The following is a 23653-nucleotide window of genomic DNA, read 5'->3' on the forward strand; positions in this document are numbered from 1 at the left end:
AGCTTAAGTATGATTTTAATTATATTTTGATCGAGGGCAATCAAAAGTTAAGTTTGGAGGTATTTGATAAGCATATATTTGTACATATTTTCATACCTTTAACTTGATGATTTTGGTAATAATGTTTTTGGAATTAGCATGGTATTGCACTAATTATGATGAAATTGTCTTGCAAGATGGTTTGGACCTTAATTGAATAATTTTAAGGAGGAGTTCGATTTAATTGATCAAGATAATCATAGAGGAAGGACCATGCAGCAATGATGCTCTATGATGTAGCCATGAAGAAGAGAATCCATTGAAATCGGATTTGATATGTATGCACAAAAATCGGAGGTAGGTCTCCAGTAGGTCTTTGAAGGTAGGTCACTAGGTCGACGAAGGTTGGTCATTGGGTCTCCAATAGGCCTCTGGAGGTAGGTCTCCAAGTCTCCAGTAGGTCTATAGAGGTAGGTCTCCAATAGGTTTTCGAAGGTAGGTCGCCAGGTTGGCGAAGGGAGGTCTCCAGTAGATCTCTGGAGGTAGGTCGCTAGGCCTCCAATAGGCTCCCAAGGTAGATCTTCATCATTTTATCTAAGGCAAGTCATCGCTTGCATGGTTCTGGGGTATCATCTAGTTGTTTTGAGATGCCACGTGTCATGATGTTAGTCTGCACTCATCAATTGCCCCCCACTCCTGAGTTGAGGTCAGCTTGGCGAAGGGAGTAGCTAGTTGTAGGTCCTTTGGCTTGGAGTGACTACTTCGATGAGCTCATAAGTATCGGCCTAGGTTGTCAAAGTAGTTATAATTTCAACTATCAAAATTATGTCGAGCTAGATAGATGGGGGCCGACCTGCATTATTGGCTTACCTGTTACAAAGACATTTTGAGGTCGGCTTAGGGGGTCTTGATGCTGAAAGCGGTTTGGATTCCCCTTTTGATAGATGCATCATTGTTGGTATTTGAATAGCAAGTCGGTGCCACGATTGCACTATGTTAGTCCCCGGAGGTGCTAATCATCTACTCTTACGATAAGCCACAAGGAGCTCAACATGCAAGGGCAGCTCTACTAACTGCAGGTTGCCAACTCGCATGGGAACCTTGAAAGGCTCGACTCACAAGGGCGACTACAATCCGTTGGCCGTTGACTCCTGTGGGAACCACGAAGGGCTTGACTTGTAGGGAAGACCTCACGAACAGGGCTGACGAGGCTCACCCAGGCTTGCTCGTTCAGGTCGCCAAAGTGAGTCTTCATCAGGTCGTCAAAATTTTAACAATCCAGTTTGCTCTCAGCATACAAACATCTCATCACCTCGGCAGGGCTGACCTGTGAGGGAGGCTCCATAACCTACTGGCCATCAACTCCCACATAGAGCATGGAGGGCTTGACTTGTGGGGTGGCCTCACAGTTTATTGGCTATCAACTCCCACGGGACCCACAAAGGGCTCGACCTGTGGGGGTGGCCTCACATTTTGTTGGCCATTAACTCTTGCAGAATGCATCTAGGGCTCGACCTATGGGGGTGGCCTTGTAGTTAGGGAGATTCTGTTTGGGCAAAACTGTGAGAACTTGTCTGGGCTAATCATTTTGATTTTCCCCCCTAAAGGATTCCTTTGACCTAGGCATTATGATTTTTTGCTTGAGGATGCTATTACTTGAGGCTCAGAGAATGGGTGAGAACTTAGCTTTTGTATTGGTTTCCCATAGACAGTGCCAATTGATGATGCGCGATCAGGCAACTCCCCTGTTGGATGATGACTCAGAAGCTGATTTGGATGGTTCCCTTGTTTGGGCTGAGCTGGGGATGTTCAAACTATATAATAGAGAGCTGTGTAATTTTCTGAGAGACCTGCAAGGAAACAATATTAGCCGAGTTGTGCTAGGCCGAGCTATACAATAGAGAGTTGTGTAATTTTCTGAGAGACCTATAGGGAAACAATATTAGTTGAGTTGTGCTAGGCTGAGATGGAGATGGCTGAGCTATATAATGGAGAGTTGTGTAATTTTCTGAGAGACCTATAGGGAAACAATATTAGTCGAGCTATGATAGGCTAAGCTAGAAATGGCCGAGCAGTTTTGTTCTACAAGAGAGACAAAGTTAGAGTGCCCGGGGGTCTGTACCCAGGGAGGGCACTCCAATGCTTAATGATAGAGTGCGGAGTTTATATATTAATTGTAGATAATTCCCTTTTATTTTTACAGATATTGTGCTTAATTTATAAATTCTATTTAAATTTCATATTCAATGAAGCCAAATTAATGCTGCAGGTACGATGGGCTTGGAATTGAAGAATTGAATACCAGTTGGTGGAAATCTCCATCTATGGCACAAGTTGAAGTGAAGAGAGGAATTAGGCGATGAACAAAGAAAGGAGCGAATTGCCAGGTGGATTCACCCCAAGAATTTCCTTTTATTTTTGAAGGATAAGATGGTAGATTTGATCCATATCTGGATTCCTATTTTTGTGCTAAGAAGAGGAAGTTGTTTAGGAGAATTCAAATCCTATCCTATAGAAGATAATCTATAGGGAACCCTTATCTTTTCAGTATTATATAAAGAGAAGGGTTCCAAAAAAGAGGACACACAGAGGAAGGTGACAGAAAAGGAGAAGGAGACAAATAAGGAGTTGGACGGCAACAAGGAGAAGTGAAGCTCATCGATCTCAACCTTAAGGGCGACATCATGAGTTCTTTCTTGAACCTTGTTTGTTTAAGTTCCTTTATCATGAACTAGTTTATTTGTAGCTAGGTCAATGCAAAGCCTAACCACGACCATGGATTGATTTTTATTTAATTTAACCAATTTGTTTTTATTTTAATATTGTCTATGAGTTATTATATGCAATGCAATTAGGAGCTAGGCCACCTCTTAGTTGATTTGGTTTATGTGAATGAATCGGAAGGGGAATTCATATAATAGACTAAATAATTCATAGTGTGAATCGAATGGTATAAAGGAATATATATGCATGATTCATTTGATAATACTGGTTTTTCAAAGAACTTAGTGCACTTTTTATCTTGAGAACTCTAGTAGAGGAATCAAAGGGTTACTTGATAGAAGTAGGTTTGATATATCCTGGAAGGGAATATTAAACAATTTAGTAAAAACCTCAGCTTATGAAAATAATAAATTATCTTGGTTAGTTGAATAAATTGTTGTTCATTGGAATGGTTAGGTGGACCAATAGTTCAGGCACTTTCAAGAAGATCATTGCAAGTTCAGTCATTGATTGCCTTTGTTTTTATTTCTTTTAACTTTAATTTTCAGTATTTAACATTGGTAGATCCACAATTCGGTTATCCAAATAATTAAGGGAAACTATAGTTTTAGTACTTATTTTGTTAAATCCTCGTGGGAACGATATCTTTATACTACTTGATAACTAGTGCACTTGCTACGGTTATATAATTATAACTATCAAGTTTTTGGTGCCGTTGCCGGGGATTTAATCCTAAAATAATATTAGAACTTGTTAACATTGGTTAATTTAGATTTTATTCTTATTTAATGTGTTAAAATTCTTGCTTTGTTCAGATTAATTAGTGTATGACACCAACTAGAGGCAAAGAACTATCAAAATTCGACCTTGAAATAGAGAGAACCCTTTGAATACTGCAAAGAGCCAACAAAAGTAAAGAGAGAGAGAAGGTCAAAGAAGGCGAACCAGCAAAAGAAGTTGAGGAAGATATGGCAGACGAAGCAAATCAAACTCTTTTGGACTATGCTTGTCCAACAATTGATGGGGCTACTTCTAGCATCAGAAAGCTAACGATTCAAGCCAATAATTTTGAGATCAAGCCTGCGATTATCCAAATGATCCAAACGAGTATTCAGTTTAGTGGGTTGCCGAGTGATGATCCTAATGCACACATTGTTAACTTCATAGAAATATGTGACACATTCATGCATAATGGGGTTAGCGATGATGCTATTAGGCTTAGACTTTCTCCATTTTCATTATGTGATAGAGCTAAGGATTGGCTTAACTCACTCCTTGCAAGAAGTATCACTACTTGGAAAGACTTGACTCAAAAATTTTTGGCTAAGTATTTTCCTTTCTCTAAAATAGCTAAATTGATCAATGATATCACTAATTGTGTTCAACTAGAGAGGGAATCTTTGTATGAGGTATGGGAACAATTTAAAGAGATTCTTAGGAAGTGTCCTCACCATGGAATACCCGTTTGGCGTCAAATTCAAACTTTTTATAATGGTATTACTCCAACTAATCGATCCATTATTGATGCAGCTGCAAGAGAAACAATCATGAGGAAAACTCCAAAGAAAGCCTATGATCTAGTGGAAGAAATGGTATCAAATAGCTACCAATGGAATAATGACCGAGCTGATCGAAGGGGAGTGCATCACATAGATTCTTTCGTAGCTTTATCTGCTCAGCTTGCTAGTTTGAATAAAAAATTAGACAATCTTAGTGTTGTAGCAATAAATGTGTCATCTTGTAATCCATGTGACCTTTGTGGCCAATTGGGACATATAAATTCTGATTGTCAGGTAAGTAATCTTTTTGCTTTACAAGAAAGTGCTAATTTTGTTTCTCATGGTGGCAGGCCAAATTTCAACCCCTATTCGAATACATACAATCTAGGGTGGAGGATTCATCCGAATTTTTCATGGAATAACAACCAAAATGGGATTTCAACAACAATCGCCCCCACAAGAAAAGAAGGGAAATTTAGAGGACATGATTTCTAAGTTCATTAATACTACTGAAGCAAAGCTTCAAGATCACGAAAAGAGATTCTTAAATCAAGAGGCATCTATTAAGAACTTAGAAGTTCAAGTGGGGTAGATCGTGAACATGTTATCAGAAAGAAGAGAGGGACGATTGCCTAGCAATACAGAGAAGAACCCAAGGGAGCAAGTGAATGCCATTGACTTGAGAAGTGGAAAGACTATTGGCAAGATCAAGGATGATAATAAAAAAGTTGAGGTAGCCAACTCACAAATGGAGATCAAAGGGAGTACACCTAAATTAAATTTAGATGCTATTAAACTTCCTCTTCCCCCACCCTAAAAGAGTTTTGAAAGCTAATTTGGATAAACAATTCAAAAAATTTATAGAGGTGTTTAGAAAAATACATATTAACATTCATCTTCTTGATGTATTGTCACAGATGCCAATATATGCCAAATTCTTGAAAAAGGTGATGTCAAATGAAAGGAAATGGGAGGAGTGCGAAATGGTGAAACTTAACGAAGAGTGCTCAGCAATTCTTCAAAATAAATTGCCCCCAAAGCTTAAGGATCCAGGGAGTTTTTCTATTCATTGCACCATAGAAGATACTGAGTTTGAGAAAGCTATATGCGTTTTAGGTACTAGTATAAATCTAATGCCGTATTCTATTTTTGAAAAACTTGGATTGCATGAACTAACACCTACTACTATTACCTTACAATTACCTGATAGAAGTATTAAATATCCTAGGGGAATAGTAGAAGATATTTTAGTCAAAGTAGGCAATTTTATTATACCTGCTAACTTCATTGTGTTGGATATGGAGGAAGATAAGACAATGCCTTTGATTTTAGGGAGACCTTTTCTTGCTACTGGTAATGCTTTAATTGATGTGCAAAAAGGTCTACTTACTCTTAGGATCAATGGTGAAAAAGTAGTATTTAATGTATTTAAGACCATGAAGTATCCTAACACAATTGAATATGAAATATATGCAATCGATTGCATTGATGTTTGGGCAGCTGAAATCAACGCATCTAAATTAGATGATCCTTTAGAAAGCTACATTCATAATTCTTGTGAAAACTACAGGTTTTGGATGAAGAAATTAAGGAGGTTTTTAACTATTTGGAGGTTGGTCAAGAAGGGTTCAAACCAAGACAAGGAAAATTTTTACCATTGGATGGACCGACCTCTACCAAGAAATTGCGACCGTCCAGTGAAACGCCTCCAGCTTTGAAACTTAAACCATTACCTTCTCATTTGAAATATATATTTTTGGGAGAAAGTTCCACCTTACCTATGATTATTTCTTCTAATTTGACAGGTCTCCAGGAGGAAAAGTTGGCAAGGGTGCTCAAGCAACATATATTGGCTATCGGATGGAGCATCGCCGACATAAAATGGATTAACCCTTTGGTGTGCACTCACAAAATCTTGATGGAAGAAGGCTGCAAACCCAAGGCACAACCACAAAGAAGGTTGAATCCTAAAATGCAACAGGTAGTGAAGATAGAAATCCTTAAATGGCTCGAAACAGATATTATCTATCCTATCTCTGATTCATCATGGGTAAGTCCTGTTCAAGTTGTGCCAAAAAAGGGTGGGACCATTGTAATTTTAAATGAAAATAATGAATTGACTCCCACAAGAACAATAACTGGCTGGAGGGTATGCATAGACTATAGGAAATTGAATGAAGTTACTAGGAAATATCACTTTCCTTTGCCATTTATTGATCAAATGATAGAGAAACTTGTAGGACATGAATATTAGTGTTTCTTAGATGGTTACTTTGGTTATATTCGAATATCCATTGCACTTGAAGATCAAGAGAAGACTACTTTCACTTGCCAATATGGAACATTTGCATTTAGGAGAATGCCATTTGGATAGTATAATGCACTAGCTACTTTCCAACGTTGCATGATGTCTTTGTTTGGCAATTTCATTGATGATTTCATGGAAGTGTTTATTAATGATTTCTCCGTTTATGGATCATCATTCAATGTGTGCATACATAATTTGGAACAGGTACTTCAAAGATGTGAGGAATCTAGCCTTGTTTTGAATTGGGAAAAATGTCATTTCATGGTTAAGGAAGGAATAGTTCTAGGGCATAAAGTGTCATCTAAAGGCATTGAAGTGGATAAAGCTAAAGTAGAACTGATTGAAAAACTTCCTCCACCTCAATCCTTAAAGAAAGTTAGGGGTTTTCTTGGGCATGCAGGTTTTTATAGACGATTCATCAAGGATTTTTCTAAAATAGCTAAACCCTTGACAAATCTTCTAATTAAGGATGTACCTTTTGAATTTGATGATAATTGTTTGCATGCATTCAACACTCTCAAGGAAAAATTGATTCAAGCACCCATTGTATCAGCTCCTGTATGGGAACTACCCTTTGAAATCATGTGTGATGCAAGTAATGATACATTAGGTGCAGTTTTAGGGCAAAGAAAAGATAAGAAATTTCGTACCATTTATTATGCATGTAGGATCATGAATGAAGCATGAAGAAATTATTCCACTACTGAAAAGGAATTACTTGCAGTAGTATTTTTTATTGAAAAGTTTCGATCTTATTTGCTCTTGTCTAAAGTCATCGTGTTCACTGATCATGCTGCTTTGAGATATCCACTTGCTAAAAAATATGCAAAGCCCAGGCTACTGCGATGGATTCTGCTACTGCAAGAATTCGATCTAGAAATTAAGGATAAGAAGGGTAGTGAAAATACAGTAGTTGATCATTTATCAAGGCTTGATGAAAATTATGTTGAAAACATTAATGATTTCCCATTGCATGATGAATTCCCAGATGAGCAATTGTATGTGATTAATATAAAAAAAAAAAACCTTGGTTTGCTGATTTTGCTAATTTTCTAGCAGGAAAGGTGGTGCCACTTCACTTGACATATCAACAGAAAAAGAAAATTTTCTCTGACGTGAAGCATTACTTGTGGGATGAACCCTACCGTAATAAAATTTGTATGGATGGAATGATAAGAAGATGCATTCCTGAGGAGGAAGTGTGGAGTGTTATAAGTTTTTTCCATGACAAGGAAGTAGGAGGTCACCATGGAGCATCAAGAACTGCTTCAAAAATTCTTCAGAGCGGTTTTTTCTAAACTTCGCTCTTCAAGGATGTATACTCTTATGTAAGTGCTTGTGATCATTGTCAAAGGGTAGGTAATATCTCCCGTCAAAATGAGATGCCCTTGAACAATATTCTTGTTTGTGAAATTTTTTACGTTTGGGGCATCGATTTCATGGGGCCTTTTCCTAAGTCTGTTAATAATTCATACATACTTGTGGCTGTGGACTATATGAGTAAATGGGTGGAAGCATGTGCATATCCAACTAATGATGCTCGGGTTGTTATTAAATTTATGAAAAATTTTATATTACTCGTTTTGGAACACCTAGAGTTGTCATAAGTGATGGGGGGAAGCATTTTTGTAATAAGCAATTCGAGCATTTGTTGAACAAATATGGTGTTACTCATAGAATTAAAACCCCCTACCACCCTCAAACTAGCGGCCAAGTGGAGGTCTTTAATAGAGAATTAAAACAGATTTTAGAAAAGACAATTAGCACATCTAGAAGAGGTTGGTCCTTAAAATTAGATGATGCACTTTCGGCTTACCGTACTACATTCAAAACCCCAATAGGTATGTCTCCATATCAATTAGTTTTCAGTAAGGCTTGCCATCTACCCATTGAGTTGGAACATAAAACTTATTGGGCTATCAAATTTTTGAATTTTGATTTCAGTGATGCAGGTGATAAAAGAAAACATCAGCTTAACGAAATAGAAGAATGGAGGAATCAGGCGTATGAGAATGCCTAGACTTACAAAGAAAGAACCAAAGCATGGCATGACTCCCGTATCGCAAGGAAGGAATTGAAGGAGGGAGACAAAGTTCTACTCTTTAATTCTTGTCTCAAGCTATTTCCTGGAAAGTTGAAGACCAGGTGGAGTGGACCATTTGTAGTGGCTAAGGTATTCCCTCATGGAGCGTTGGAATTACACAATGGTAATGGAGGCACATTCAGAGTGAATGGGCAGCGTTTGAAGCATTACATCGAAGGGGAGCAACGTATTCATTATAGGTCCACTCTTTCCTTGCAACAACCGTGAAAGAAAGAGCAAAGTCAAGTTCATGACTTAAAATGAGCACTTGTGGGAGGCAACCCATCGAGTTCAATTATTTTTGTTTGGTTATTTTCATTTATAGCTGTGATTTTTGAACATTTTTTTATAGCAACATGGTCGTGGTTTACAAAATGTGATCTCCTATTCTATTTTCTAGCACAAACTAGATAGGTGCACTGAAGATGAGTTAGGTATGAAGGAAGATTGAGATATCCATTCCACATCGAATGCGCCTCCACGAGCTGATTACAGAGAAAAATTTGGCAACCTATTTCACATCTATAGGATTTCAACATTTCCCCCCACCTCATCATTCAAAGTGAAGGGATAGGAAATCCATCACATGGACGCCCAAGATTGCGGAATAAAGGGGGCGAATTTCAAAAATTTTTCTTTCCCTTCAACTGGAAATCGAATTCCCTATTTAGAAAATCATATTTTCAATGATCATTCTTGAACCATAAACTGAACTAGATCAGAACCAAAATGAGGAGAGAGAGATAATGCCTGATACAGAGAAATAATATCTCTCAGTGGAGGTGTTCACGCCCAAGGTAGAAACCAAAATCTGCTCCCACTGAAGATGGTGCAGTGCAAGGTGGAGCAGAATCAGCAGTGTCCTTCCTAAGAAGTTGATTCTTTCCAAGAATCACCTGGACGGCTTGTGAATACAAATCCTACCAATATTTTCTCCAAAAGATTAGAATCAAGATCCAATCTTGATTTCTCCCAAGCAATGGAGATCGAACTGCTATAGGCGGCGGCTGCAGGAAGGAGGCGGCTAGAGAGTATTTGCAGGGTGCAGAATTATCTCTTCTATGATCTCAGCTCTAAAGACAAGACAGTTGGTTGTCTGTTGTGATGTGTCTAAAGGCTGCCGCCCCCTCTTCCTTTTATAGACTTAAAGGGATCAGCTCCTAATCCCATTAGGAGTTGCTAACCCAAATCATATCTGGATTAGAAGTCCCTTTAAGATAAGGGATAGTCCTTATCTTATCTGCAGATTAGATCAGCCAGCTCCTAATCTAATTAGGAAGTTTCCAAATCTAAATCTCATTTAGATCTTGGACTCTCTGAGTGGATAGGGTGTGGGCCCAATCCTATCAGCTGATCTTATCTCAAAATTCGCCCCTCAATGGCTAATCAAATTAGCCCAGTTCGAAATGGGCTTAAGGCCCATTAAGGGTTATGTATTCATTTAGTCTTCCAAACTGCTTCCCAGTTGGGCTTCCTTGTATGGCGTGGGACCCAAACATTGATCTACACATCAGCCACATGGGTTCAGCCCAGCCTTTGTTACAAGGCCTGGCCGAATACACTGTTATGGACAGTGCACCCCTGAAACCCATCAGATGGGCTCTATGGGCCCAACACTTACCCTATGTGGTCCTTGGGCCAAGCCACCTTGTAACACCCAGGGACTGTGGGCAGATGCAAGATTAGCCCATCAGGTATTATCCTTAATGGTCTTACACTTAACCTCTCAGCCCATAATGATCATACACTGCCCAACAAGAAAGGACCTCTCCCTCGACTGTAAGGAATAGTGTTGCACTCTCTCATATATGGATCCTAGGAATTAAAACCTTCTGCAAATCATTTCGAAACCATAATATATATACTTTTGTATCTCATATAAAATATATTTTGCAAAACAAATTTTAATGATTGAAATCGATTGCCGACAGTCTTGGTTTCCATCAGTGAGAGTGCATCCCCGATCATTACCTTTGTCCGACAAAGGGGCTGATCCTGTCACTATGATCACCCACTCAGATGAATTCTCAGACTGTCCCAACATACTCAGGTTTTGACCCCCACTAACGATCTCACTGATTGGTACATCAAAGACAGCCCAATCTGACACCTAGTGCAGTATCATAATCGAGTCTAGGGGTCGGGTGTAACTTTCTAGTTTTGCCCATCAATCTCCAAGGTCCAGGGAAATACTGGAAATCTGGTCCAGTTCAAAGATTCAATTAATCCCACACTATGTGTGCCTAGGGTCTCACCCTGGTAGCTAAGACAAGCCACCCCAACCGACTTGGTGGCACCATAGTGTCAGCCTTGTCAAGATAAGTCTCCCCAGACCGACCCACTGGCTGTGAACATTCTAAACTAACACGAGTCTCATTAAATGTCCAGTTTAAGGGTATTACACAGAAACATACCAAGGGAACATGAATGAAATATGCACTTTTATTCATTTACAATAAACTCATAAAGTACATCATTTTGATTGAAGCTAAGGGCATACAAAAACTGTCTAACAGCTCCCACTTGCACTTAGGTCTAATCAGGTACTAGCCGGAGTCCCATGCTTTCCACGTGTTTCTCAAACACTTTTTGTGGTAGTGGCTTTGTCAATAGGCCTGCTACATTTTCCGCTGACTCTACCTTCTGAATCAGGATGTCCCCTCTACCAACAATCTCCCTCAGTACATGGTACTTCCTCTCAATGTGCTTCGACTTCGAGTGGGCTCGTGGCTCCTTGGCCTGAGCAATAGCTCCATTGTTGTCACACAACAATGGGATGGGTGATGTGCTGGACAGAACTACTCCCAACTTGTAAACGAACTTCTTCATCCACACGGCTTCTTTGGCAGCCTCACTTGCAGCAATGTACTCGGCCTCGGCCGTGGAGTCTGCAGTGGACCCCTGTTTACTGCTTTTCCAGCAAACAACACACGATCCTATCGTGAAAACATATCTAGATGTAGACTTTCTATCATCTGGATTCGACTGGAAATTGACATTTATATACCCTTGGATCGGTAGTGAGCTACCATCGAATATTAAACAAAACTCTTTTGTCCTTCGAAAGTACTTAAGTATGTTTTTCACAGCAGTCCAATGCTCCTGCCCTGGGTTGGCCTAAAATCTGCTTACTACACTCATTGCCTGAGCAATGTCAGGGTGAGTGCACAGCATGGCATACATGATGCTCCCTACGGCAGAGGCATAGGGAACGTCCTTCATGCCATCAATCTCCTCAGAAGTCTTGGGAGACATCTTCTTCGAGAGAGTGACTCCGTGCCTGAAAGGAACATTTCCTTTCTTGGAGTTTTCCATGCTATATCTTTTGACTATTTTGTCAATGTAGGCAGATTGGGATAATCCTATTATCCGCTTCGATCTATCTCTATAGAGTCGAAGACCCAGTATATAGGAGGCTTCTCCAAGATCTTTCATGGAGAATTGCTGTGAAATCCATACTTTCATCGTAGTCAACATTCCTACATCATTCCCAATGAGTAGGATGTCATATACATATAGAACCAAGAAGGTAACCTTCTCCACTGTACTTCCTGTAAACATAGGGTTCATCCGGATTCTGCTCGAAGTCAAACGATTTGACGGCAAAGTCAAAACGGATGTTCCAACTTCTAGAAGCTTGCTTTAGTCCATAAATGGATCTATTAAGTTTACATACCATGTTTTCCTGACCCGCAGCTATGAAGCCTTGCAGCTGCTGCATATAGATATCTTCAGTAAGATCTCCATTCAGGAATGTAGTTTTGACATCCATTTGCTAAATCTCACAATCATGGTATGCTGCTACAGCTAGCAGGATCCTAATGGATTTAAGCATGGCCATAGGCGAAAGGGATTCCTTATAATCGATGCCCTCTTTCTGAGTGTACCCTTTTGCCACCAGACGAGCTTTGAAGGTCTCAATCCTACCATCGGGGCCCTTCTTCCTCTTGTAAATCCATTTGCAACCAATTGCTTTTACCCCGGAGGGCGGATCTACTAGAGTCCAGACTCCATTGGTCCATTGAGTCCATCTCTGCTCTCATGGCCTGCATCCACTTCTAGGAATCTATGTCCAATATAGCTTCCGCGTAAGTCACGGGATCCTCCTCACTAGTCAAGGTTTCCACCAAGTAACTATCCTAGTCATAACCATAACAGACTGGTGGCCTGGATACCCGAGTGGATCTTCTAGGTTGGTCACTACCTGGAACTTGTGGGACATCTCCCACTGCTCCTGAGATCTCCTCATCAAGAACAATTTCCTGATGATGGGTGTCCTAAGTGTAATCGGTCTCCAAGAACTGGGCATTTCGACTGCAGAACAGTTTCTGCTCACTTGGGTCATAGAAAAGGTAACCTACAGAGCCTTTTGGGTAGCCTACAAATAGGCAACGACTGGTCTTGGATTCCAATTTTTCTGCACTCATTCTTTTAATGTGTGCTGGACAATCCCAAATCTTCAAGTGTCTGACACTTGGTTTCTTTCCGGTCCAAAGTTCATATGGAGTGTTCGGAACCGATTTGCTTGGAACCTGATTCAGCACGTAAATCGCAGTCTCTAATGCATAACCCCAAAAGGATGTGGGTAACTCTGAGTGTATGAGAAGTGACCGGACCATATCCAATAAGGTCCTATTCCTCCTCTTTGAAACACCGTTAAGTTGTGGTGTAGCAGGAGGAGCTAATTGTGATACTATCCCATTGTCCTTTAAGTAGTTCCCGAATTTGTCAGAGAGATACTCGCCACCTCGATCAGATCGAAGGGCTTTAATTTCTCTCCCCAACTATTTCTCGACCTCTTGTCTAAACTCTTTGAACTTTTCAAAGGTTTCAGACTTGTGTCTCATTAAGTACACATAACCATATCGTGAGAAATCATCTGTGAAGTTGATGAAATACACGTAACCATATAGTAATATGATTACTATTAAAAGAAACAACAGATTCATCGCATACGGGGAACTGGAGAACGGTCTCTATGTTCTACATCCTTCTCTAGAAACTAACACAACCGAAACTATGTCGACTGAAATCCCCAAGAAGAGAGCCCATGATACAGTTAATCCCACGTGTCTGTGGCATTATCGACTTGGCCACATCAGTGTTGACCGAATCACAAGGTTGGTAAAGGATGGTCCTTTGGATTTTCTAACTATAGAAGATCTTCCCATTTGTGAGCCTTTCCTACAAGGCAAGATGACGAAATGACCATTTAATGGTAAGCCTGAAAGATGTACAGGCACACTTGACCTAATACATACTGATGTATGTGGTCCCCTGAGTGTTAGGACACGAAATCTACACGTGTATTTCATCATATTCACAGATGATTTTTCATGATACGGTTACGTGTACCTAATGAGACATAAGTCTGAATCCTTTGAAAAGTTCAAAGAGTTTAGACAAGAGGTCAAGAAATAGTTAGGGAGAGAAATTGCCTTCGATCAGATCGAGGTGGCGAGTATCTCTCTGACGAATTCAGGGACTACTTAAATGACAATGGGATAGTATCACAATTAGCTCATCCTGCTACACTACAACTTAACGGTATTTCGGAGAGGAGGAATAGGACCTTATTGGATATGGTCCGGTTGCTTCTCATACACTCAGAGTTACCCACATCCTTTTGGGGTTACGCATTAGAGACTGCGATTTATGTGCTGAATCGGGTTCCAACCAAATCGGTTTCGAATACTCCATATGAACTTTGGACCGGAAAGAAACCAAGTGTCAGACACTTGAAGATTTTGGGTTGTCCAGCACACGTTAAAAGAATGAGTGCAAACAAGTTGGAATCCAAAACCAGTCGTTGCCTATTTGTAGGCTACCCAAAAGGCTCTGTAGGTTACCTATTCTATGACCCAAGTGAGTAGAAATTGTTCTGTAGGTTACCTATTCTATGACCCAAGTGAGACAAAGTTCTACTCTTTAATTCTCATCTCAAGCTATTTCCCAGAAAGTTGAAGACCAAGTGGAGTGGACCATTTGTAGTGGCTAAGGTATTCCCTCATGGAGCGTTGGAATTACACAATGGTAATGGAGGCACATTCAGAGTGAATGGGCAGCGTTTGAAGCATTACATCGAAGGGGAGCAACCTATTCATTATAGGTCCACTCTTTCCTTGCAACAACCGTGAAAGAAAGTGCAAAGTCAAGTTCACAACTTAAAAGGAGCGCTTGTGGGAGGCAACCCATCGAGTTCAATTATTTTTGTTCAGTTATTTTTATTTATAGTTGTGATTTTTGAACATTTTTTTATAGTAACATGGTCGTGGTTTACAAAAAGTGTTCTCCTGTTCTATTTTCCAGCACAAACTAGATAGGGGCACTAAAGATGAGTTAGGTATGAAGGAAGATCGAGATATCCCTTCCACATTGAATGCGCCTCCACGAGCTGATTACGGAGAAAAATTTGGCAGCCTATTTCACATCTGTAGGATTTCAACATTTCCCCCCACCTCGTCGTTCAGGGAAGTCCCCTTAAATTTTCCTATTTTACTCAAAGTTATGGGTGAGCTTGATACATTCGGGACAATGTATACATTAAGTGTGGGGGAGGGAACTTGATAATTTTTGTGTTAACTCTAGCATGCTTTAATCGTCACTTTTTTTAACCTTTCTTTTTGAAATTTCTACTCCCTTGAAACTTATTTTTGAATGACTTCAAATTATCATGAATTATGTGCTTAGGTTGAATAGACAAGATAGGATGCAAGCATGAATAATTGAATTTTTTTTTGCTACGATAGGTACCTCATTAGTTTGAATGGTCAAATTAAAAGAAAAAATGGGCAAGATTCAATACAAATTTAACCCTTATGTGAGCTTTTGAGCTAATTTTTCGTTTGATTGATTGTTAAACATGGTTTTGATTATTCTAGAACTTGCTTTGTTATGCATGTTGAGACCACATTAATGAGTTCGTGGATTACAATTAAAGTTGTAGTGCTCTTGAAGAAAGATAGTGCAAGTTGTTTTTATTTTCAAAAAAAAAAAAACTGTGTGAGATGGAGCATAAAATGCACTCACACTAAAAGCAAAAGAAAAGGGTGAGATGGAGCGTAAAATGCACTCACCCCTAGAACCCTGAGCCCCCTTTCACCTTGATTTTTAATACATTGAACTCATGCTTAATGGTGGAGATGTGATATATAAGCAAGCTTATGGTAATAACATTCCTTGTTTTGACTTGAGAATCTAATGATATCTCAAACACCTTGAGTGAATAGAGTGAAAATCATGAGAGGGTATTTGAATCTTGTTGCATTTTGATTTTAAGAGAGATCGTTAAGACAATGAGTGCTTAATTTAGTCCTAAAAAGTTCATTCTGTGAATTGCTTGTTTTCCTTGATTGTTAATTTGACTTGGGTTCATGAGGAATGGTGATTTGAGATTGTTCTTTGATGAGTTAAGAAAGAGAAAGAAGTGGAAAATGGAAAAATTATTAAGTTTGGATTAAGGTATGCTTGAGGACAAGCATCATGTTAAGTATGGGGGAATTTGATAGAGGGAAAAGTGTATATATTAATTGTAGATAATTCCCTTTTATTTTTATAGAAATTGTGCTTAATTTATAAATTCTATTTAAATTTCATATTCAATGAAGCCAAATTAATGTTGCAGGTACAATGGGCTTGGAATTGAAGAATTGAATTCCAATTGGTGGAAATCTCCATCTATGGTGCAAGTTGAAGTAAAAAGAGGAAGGAGGCGGCAAACAAAGAAATGAGCGAATTGCCAGGTGGATTCACCCCAAGAATTTCCTTTTATTTTGGAAGGATAAGATGGCATATTTGATCCATATCTGGATTCCTATTTTTGTGCTAAGAAGAGGAAGTTGTTTAGGAGAATTCAAATCCTATCCTATAGGAGATAATCTATAGCGAACCCTTATCTTTCCAATATTATATAAAGAGAAGGGTTCCAAAAGAAGATGACACATAGAGGAAGGCGGTGGAAAAGGAGAAGGAGACAAACAAGGAGCTGGACGGCGACAAGGAGAAGAGAAGCTCACCGATCTCAACCTCAAGGGCGACATCATGAATTCTTTCTTGTACCTTATTTGTTTAATTTCCTTTATCATGAACTAGATTATTTGTAGCTAGGGCTATGCAAAGCCTAACCATGACCATGGATTGATTTTTATTTAATTTAACCAAGTTGTTTTTATTTTAATATTGTCTATGAGTTATTATGTGCAATGCAATTAGGAGTTTGGCCGCCTCTTAGTTGATTTGGTTTATGTGAATGAATCGGAAGGGGAATTCATATAATAGACTAAATAATTCATAGTGTGAATCAAATGGTATATAGGAATATATATGCATGATTCATTTGATAATTCTGGTTTTTCATAGAACTTAGTGCACTTTTTATCTCGAGAACTCTAATAGAGGAATCGAATGGTTAATTGTTAGAAGTAGGTTTGATATATCTTGGAAGGGAATATTAAACAAGTTAAGAAAAAGATCAGCTTATGAAAATAATAAATTATCTTAGTTAATTGAATAAATTGATGTTCATTGGAATGGTTAGGTGGACCAATAGTCCTGGCACTTTTAAGTAGATCGTTGCAAGTTCAGTCATTGATTGCCTTTGTTTTTATTTCTTTTATTTTTAATTTTCAGTATTTAACATTGCTAGATCCACAATTCGGTTATCCAAATAATTAAGGGAAATTATAGTTTTAGTACTTATTTTGTTAAATCCTCGTGGGAATGATATCTTTATACTACTTGATAACTAGTGCACTTGCTAGGGTTATATAATTATAACTATCACTTAAGTCAAAGAGTGTTTCGAAAGCATTTTAGAAAGTGAGAGAGCTTGAAAGCTTGTAATCGCACATACCTTCTCTCAAGAAAATGGTGCCTTTATATAGGTGTGGTGGATTAGAGACCTCTTGTAATGGGCCCCATCTTCTCGCAGAGTCGTTTCCCCATAGTTAGCTGAGTTATTACATTGGTTACGTGATCTATGCGGATGTTACAGCTCACTCGAATAACTCTGGTGCGGGTAGGCTAGTCTAACGGCCGAGCATTATTACTTCAGAGAACTTGGTCTTGATAACAAATCTGCGTAATAGGTTGGCGAGCACTCCTTGTAGGTCGTCACCTATACCCTACTTAGCTCGACCGATCACCAAAGGAGGTCACTCCTATAGCGGAGGTCCTTTAGGTCGGCTATGCCGAGGTACTTTAGGTCGGACATAGGAGAGGTGCTACTATCTGACTTGCTGGGGTGATTTGCTTACTCAATACCGAGGTGTTACTTGGATGCCACGTGTCTCTGGAGGTAGGTATCTAGGTCTGCAATAGGTCTCCAAAGGTAGGTTACCAGGTCGGCGAAGGTAGGTCTCCAGTAGGTCTCTGGAGGTAGGTCTCCAGGTCTCCAATAGGTCTCTAGAGGTAGGTCTCCAAGTTTCTAGTAGGTCTCCAAAGGTAGGTCTCCAGGTTGGTGAAGATAGGTCTCTAGGTCTCTAGTAGGTCTTCGAAGGTAGGTCTCCTATCGGTCTCTGGAGGTAGGTCGCCAGGTCTCCAATAGGCCTCTGGAGGTAGGTCTCCATTGTTTTGGCTAAGGCAAGTCATCGCCTACGTGGTATCAAGGTGTCATCTAGTTGTTTTGAGATGCCACGTGTCATGATGTTAGTGGAGGGCCAATTCTGCCCCCAACTCGATTATACTCCCACCTCGAGTTGACTACATCGGGCTCAAGAGTGGGAGCAATTGATGAGCGATAATTTTGCCCATCCAATGATGTGACAACACATGGAGCGACGGAATGATGTGGTGACACCTTAGCGACCTCAGGCACCTCAATAATCCCAGTCACCTCGCACACCTCAAGTCACCTAAATAAACTGAGGCTGGGTAGCTCAATTATATGCACCAATCTGTCGAGGTTTCACGTAACCTTCATCTAGAAGCAAGCCAGCTGTCTCCAATTTCCTTGGGATCACGACACCAAGCCAATGGAGTTTATCTTATCTCCGCCCAATTTGGATGGACCTGGATAAGCCTTATCAACTTACACGGAGTCTATCTTCGGGTGCAAAACCAACTCCGAACCAGATGGGCTGATGATCTTGGACACACATTGTGAGGCCTACGATAGCACACCTATATAAAGGCATTGCCTCCAGTCTCACAAGGTACACACGATTAAACTCTCTAATTCTCATGCAATCTAAACTTTTAGCTCTCTCAAATCTCCAAATCGCTAATATAAGAATTGGAGTACCCACACCCGATAAAGCACCCCAGACACTCTAACCTACTTGTCTTATAGCTCGACTAAGCGACCCCACTTGTCTGATGTCTAAGCTGTCCTCTAGTAAGGAGAACCAAACCGCACTACATCAATAACCAATCAATTGGTGTTCACCAAGATTCATGGGATAGGAATGGGGTTCTGGTTGGTCAAATTTCTTCTAATGTCATGCCTTTCCGGCATCATAAAAATTGGCCCAAACATTAAAAACACTTTTGACTCAAATTTATTTGTTTGACAGCCTAAAGATTAAAAACAAAAGCTTATCCAAACGTAGTCTTAACTGTTCAATATATAGTTGCAACTTACAAAGTACCATGATTTGGGTCAAGAATTGTTTAATCTTGATCAAAACGAATATCTAGTAACAAGACAAAAGATCGGAGACCAACAACTGCAAAGCAAGTGGATTAACAGTTAGGCTGTGCTTAGTTGCAATGCAAATTTATTTGCATTAGTACAAACGTAAAAAAAATTCAAATTTTTGCAAATTCTTGTTCAATTTTATTTTATTCTGCTTTGTATCTTAATTTACTTAATTTATACTGCAATCAAACAAAATAAGTTAAAATTTGAAACAAAAATAGGTCAGAATTTACACAACAAATGTGCAACTTGAGTTGATTGGGCAGGGTTTATGGCAAGCCTTGCCCAAACTCAGACATTAGGCGCTGACCCAACCCCTCCCCCTGGGTCAAAGATTGAATTGGCCATGCCAAGTCCAGCATGAACTAAGTCCAGGACAATTTGGGCTAGGTTCAAGTTTGGTTAGGCCTAGATGATTTGATTGGCAAGGTTGTTCATAACAAGACCTAAACTGACCAAACTGACCAACCCGGTCCAATCTAATCCGAGTCGGTTGGTTTTTCTTTAGCACCGGTCGATTTCCAGTTACAAAAAAATATAAACCGATGGTTCGGTTCAGTTTTAATAAATATCTGACATATTTCAGTTTTATTATATATATTTCAGATATTATATATATATATATATATATATATATATATATATATTTCAGATTTATTTCGGAAATATACATATTATATATAAAATTTCTGATATATAAAATTTCATCTTTAATCCATCAAATCATTCACTTTTTATACTTGAATCCTTTATCGTTCACACCGAAAGATCTCTCAAAACCGACTCAAATCGATCCAAACCGATTACAACTGATCAGGTTGGTTTTACTTAGTACAGGGTCGGTTTCAATTTTATTTCTAGATAAATTGACCAAGTCAGATTGATTGGAAAATACCAATAAACCGACCCAATCTGAACCGTGAACAGCACTATAAATGCTTGGATTTGAAAGCCTTATTACCTTTCACTGGGTTTGAAGTTTGATGTTTTGAACTACCACAAGGCCCAACCCGAAGACATAAATCCAAATTAGGTCTTACACAAAGAACAAACGTACAAAATGTCGACTTGCATCGGGTTAATTGGGCTCGACCCGCCTAAATTTTACCTTACCCACAAGTTGCGAATGTCTGACTCCACCAGTCCCCACTTGCTACTGGTAAGTGGTAAGGTGATGTGGAGGGTTGGGACCCATCACTAGGACTTGGTGTCTCCGCTTACTGAAACATCAACACGATGAGATCGGACCGGATGACTTTTGAACGGCTCCCGATCAACGACAAGTTCCGATGCATATGATAAGGAAACGTGGCGTTTTCAGAAGGTGCACAATGAACAATGAACACGACACGATGTTGATTTAATTGTGCTGATAATCGATAAAAAAAGGAACACCGAGCACAAATGACAAACCACAAAAGGACGAGACGGGAGACATATCGTCGTTGCTCCAAAGTCCCAACACATCTCTTTTCTTTCTTCGAGACTATGACATCACCGACACGGTCATCGGCCAAGCCACCTGTCACCAGTCCTCAGAGATTAGGCCAGACCTTCTAACCTGTGACGTTGCTCACAATGACGCAATTAGGTGACGCCTCACCGCGAGCCTTTCAAGGAAAAGAGCCCGAGCCGCCTGACCAAGAAGAAGGAGCGCGCAAGTCTTCCCTATGACCAGCTCCTCCATTTCCATCATTCTGTGAATCTGCATATCCGCCCTCCGGTTGAATTAAAAGGGTTATTTGTTTATTTAAGTCACCTCGATTTCTTCTCTTCCGTATCAACGCAACCCGGAAGGATTCGATTTGAGTTTGATATCTCCGACAAAACGTACAAGCAACGCAGTGGGCACAAACCCATCAGCGCCACCGGTTTTCCTTTTCCTTCGTGCAAATACAACAGAGCTCCCCGACAAACGGGCAGCTAGAAGTTGATCAGAACGCTCGCATCATGGAGACGGAAGAAGCAGAGAATCGGTATCTTGGAGGCGAAGAGGCAGAAGAAGAGGAGAAGATGGAGAGGTTCTTTGCGTTGATCAGATCATTTAAAGACGCCCGCGATCGCTTGATGAATGGATTACATGAACGCATAAAGGTAGATGATAGGCCAAGGAAGAAGGTGAAGAGAGTATCTGATCCCGCTTGGGTTCCTTCGTTTGAGTGGGAAGATTTCAGGGAAATAATCGAGTTTGAAACTACTATTTCTAAAAGGAAATCACAGAAGAAAGAAGAGAAGGAAGTAGAAAGCTGGGGAGGTTTAGACCTCAATCTCAATCTCAATCTCAATCTCTAGGCCCGGACTACAGTTTGTGTACTCCTGTTATCTGTTTTATTTTGTACTTAATTATATTCAACGCTATACCATCACAGTACCACACACAAACAACAGCATTCAACTGACGTATAAAACAATCGTGTAATTGGGAATAATTCAGCGACTATTTGAACGGGTTACTTCTCGGAGTCATGCATGATTCCTCTCTTCTTCTTCTTCTTCGATCTGTAAAACTATCCCCGTTTCCCACCAAAAAACTATCCCCGAGCCTTACGAGGAGCGCAAAGGGCAACAATCCGAATTGGCCCACCCTAGGGCAGTTCAGGCCACACTTCTATCCGAGCTCAAAATTTCACCTCGCACACTACTCTGGCACTTCGTCTCCAGGCCGCCGAACTGAACAACCGTACCTGACACCAAAGTAGTCCGTATCCTGAGGCGGCGCGCCTGACTAACTTAGGATTTGACGCTTGACAGCCGCACGTCAACGACCATCTGCCATAGCCACCTCCAGTTACAGAGACGGCTCCGACAAAGAGACAGTGGCGGTTGTCTGCCCCAGCAGAGGTGATGACACCCGAACTGGTAGAAGTGCAGAGGTAATGATACCCGACCTGACAAGAGCTTGGGAGTGCAAGAATGGAGGCACGTGATAACTTTGCGCCATCTCGTTTTTTATCTTGCCTTTGAGAAAATACTAACTTGAGCTTCAGAACACTCTCACTGGGTTCCTCCCCGGAGACTACTTGCTTTCCTCCCATTTCAGGCACCTTTTGCTCCAATTAGAGGCAAGATCGTTGACCGTTAAGACCGACCGGTTTGCGTTCCATCAATTGGCGCCGTCTGTGGGAACACTTCTAAAAGCCTCCCTCTAAAACTTTCATAGCACCTTTTTTCCAAGAAACCCCAACACCCATGGCTTCTTCCAGCAGTGTCGGACGTAGCACGGAGATAAACGCCACCGGGGAACAACCTCAAGTTCCCGTGGAGTGCATCGGACAGTTCACCATCCCCGCCATGAACGTCCCCCTTCCTCCCTCTGTTGGAACCACATTTGCTGAACCAACCATTGTTCCTCCAGCAACTAGCCAGAACCAATTTGATGACCTGGTGCATGGCATGCGGGCCATCCAAGCCCAAATGTAGTAGCTTCAACAACATCAAATCTACCAGCAGCAGATGCTGCACCATGTGTCCCAATACCACTACCAGCAGTAGTTCCCCCAACTGCCTCAAAGTCAGACACAACTCCCACCTCAACACCCCGCCGTTAGGCGAGCCAAGCCCTCCCCTCAAGGCGGGCACCCCCACTAGGAGGCTTCCCAAGCTCGAAGCCCCTCTAGAAGTCAGTCCTCATCCCCTGGCAGGAGAGAGAGAGTGGCTGCCCCTGCCTCGCCACGTGCTGGCGGACCAGGAACCCGATCCATCAAGTCGGTATCACCTCGGCGCTCTCAGAACGGGCCCCTGCACACCAAAAACCGGTTTAGCGCCTTAGCCGCGGACTACCTCCAGCAGTCCAGGCCCATCAAGCTTGGGAACACCGAGGCAAGCAGTGCCAACACCGGGCCTTCCAAGCAGCAGAGGTGCCGCCAGCGAAGCCGCTGAACTGCAACCCGCGTCCTGCCCGAGCTCCGAGGTAAAGAAGCGAGCTCGGACGAGGTAAAGGCTGCCCCTATCCTCTCTGTCCCTTCCCCCCTATCATCAGAACTCCTTGCAGTTCCTATGCCCAGAGACTTCAAACTCCCCCCACTCGACAAGTATGATGGGTCCTTTGACCCCAACGACCATGTCGATGCCTTCCAGTCCTAGATGCACCCCAGCGAGTCCTGTATGTGCGTAGCCTTCACTACCACCTTTAGAGGAGTGGCTCACACCTGGTACAGGAACCTGGCCCCCGGGTCAATAAGGAGCTGGGCCCAGTTCGTGTAGGTCTTCACCGCGCACTTCATCACCAGCAAGCGGTGCCCCCGAACCGAGGAGAGCCTCCTCAGCATGGTCTAGAAGGAAGGAGAGCCCATCCACAGCTACATCGAGCAGTTTAAAGATGCATGCCTACAGATCCCACGCCTAGACCCCACAGTTCAGCTCGCGGTGGCCAAGATGGGGGTGACACACAAGGAGTTCAAGTGGCACATAGTGGCCAACTAGCC

At 41.0% G+C, this 23653-nt stretch overlaps 1 non-coding gene across 1 annotated transcript; it reads right to left on the reverse strand.

Annotated features, from left to right (window-relative positions):
- Positions 1-4055: 4055 nt before the first annotated feature.
- LOC148861155 (small nucleolar RNA R71) lies at positions 4056-4162 on the reverse strand. The gene has a single exon (XR_016095276.1). It is a non-coding gene; the product is annotated as a small nucleolar RNA R71 (small nucleolar RNA).
- Positions 4163-23653: the final 19491 nt, after the last annotated feature.

This window comes from Nelumbo lutea, chromosome 4 (genome assembly GCF_056320005.1).
Source record: "Nelumbo lutea isolate HS-2025 chromosome 4, American lotus-T2T, whole genome shotgun sequence".
NCBI classification, from domain to species: domain Eukaryota; kingdom Viridiplantae; phylum Streptophyta; class Magnoliopsida; order Proteales; family Nelumbonaceae; genus Nelumbo; species Nelumbo lutea.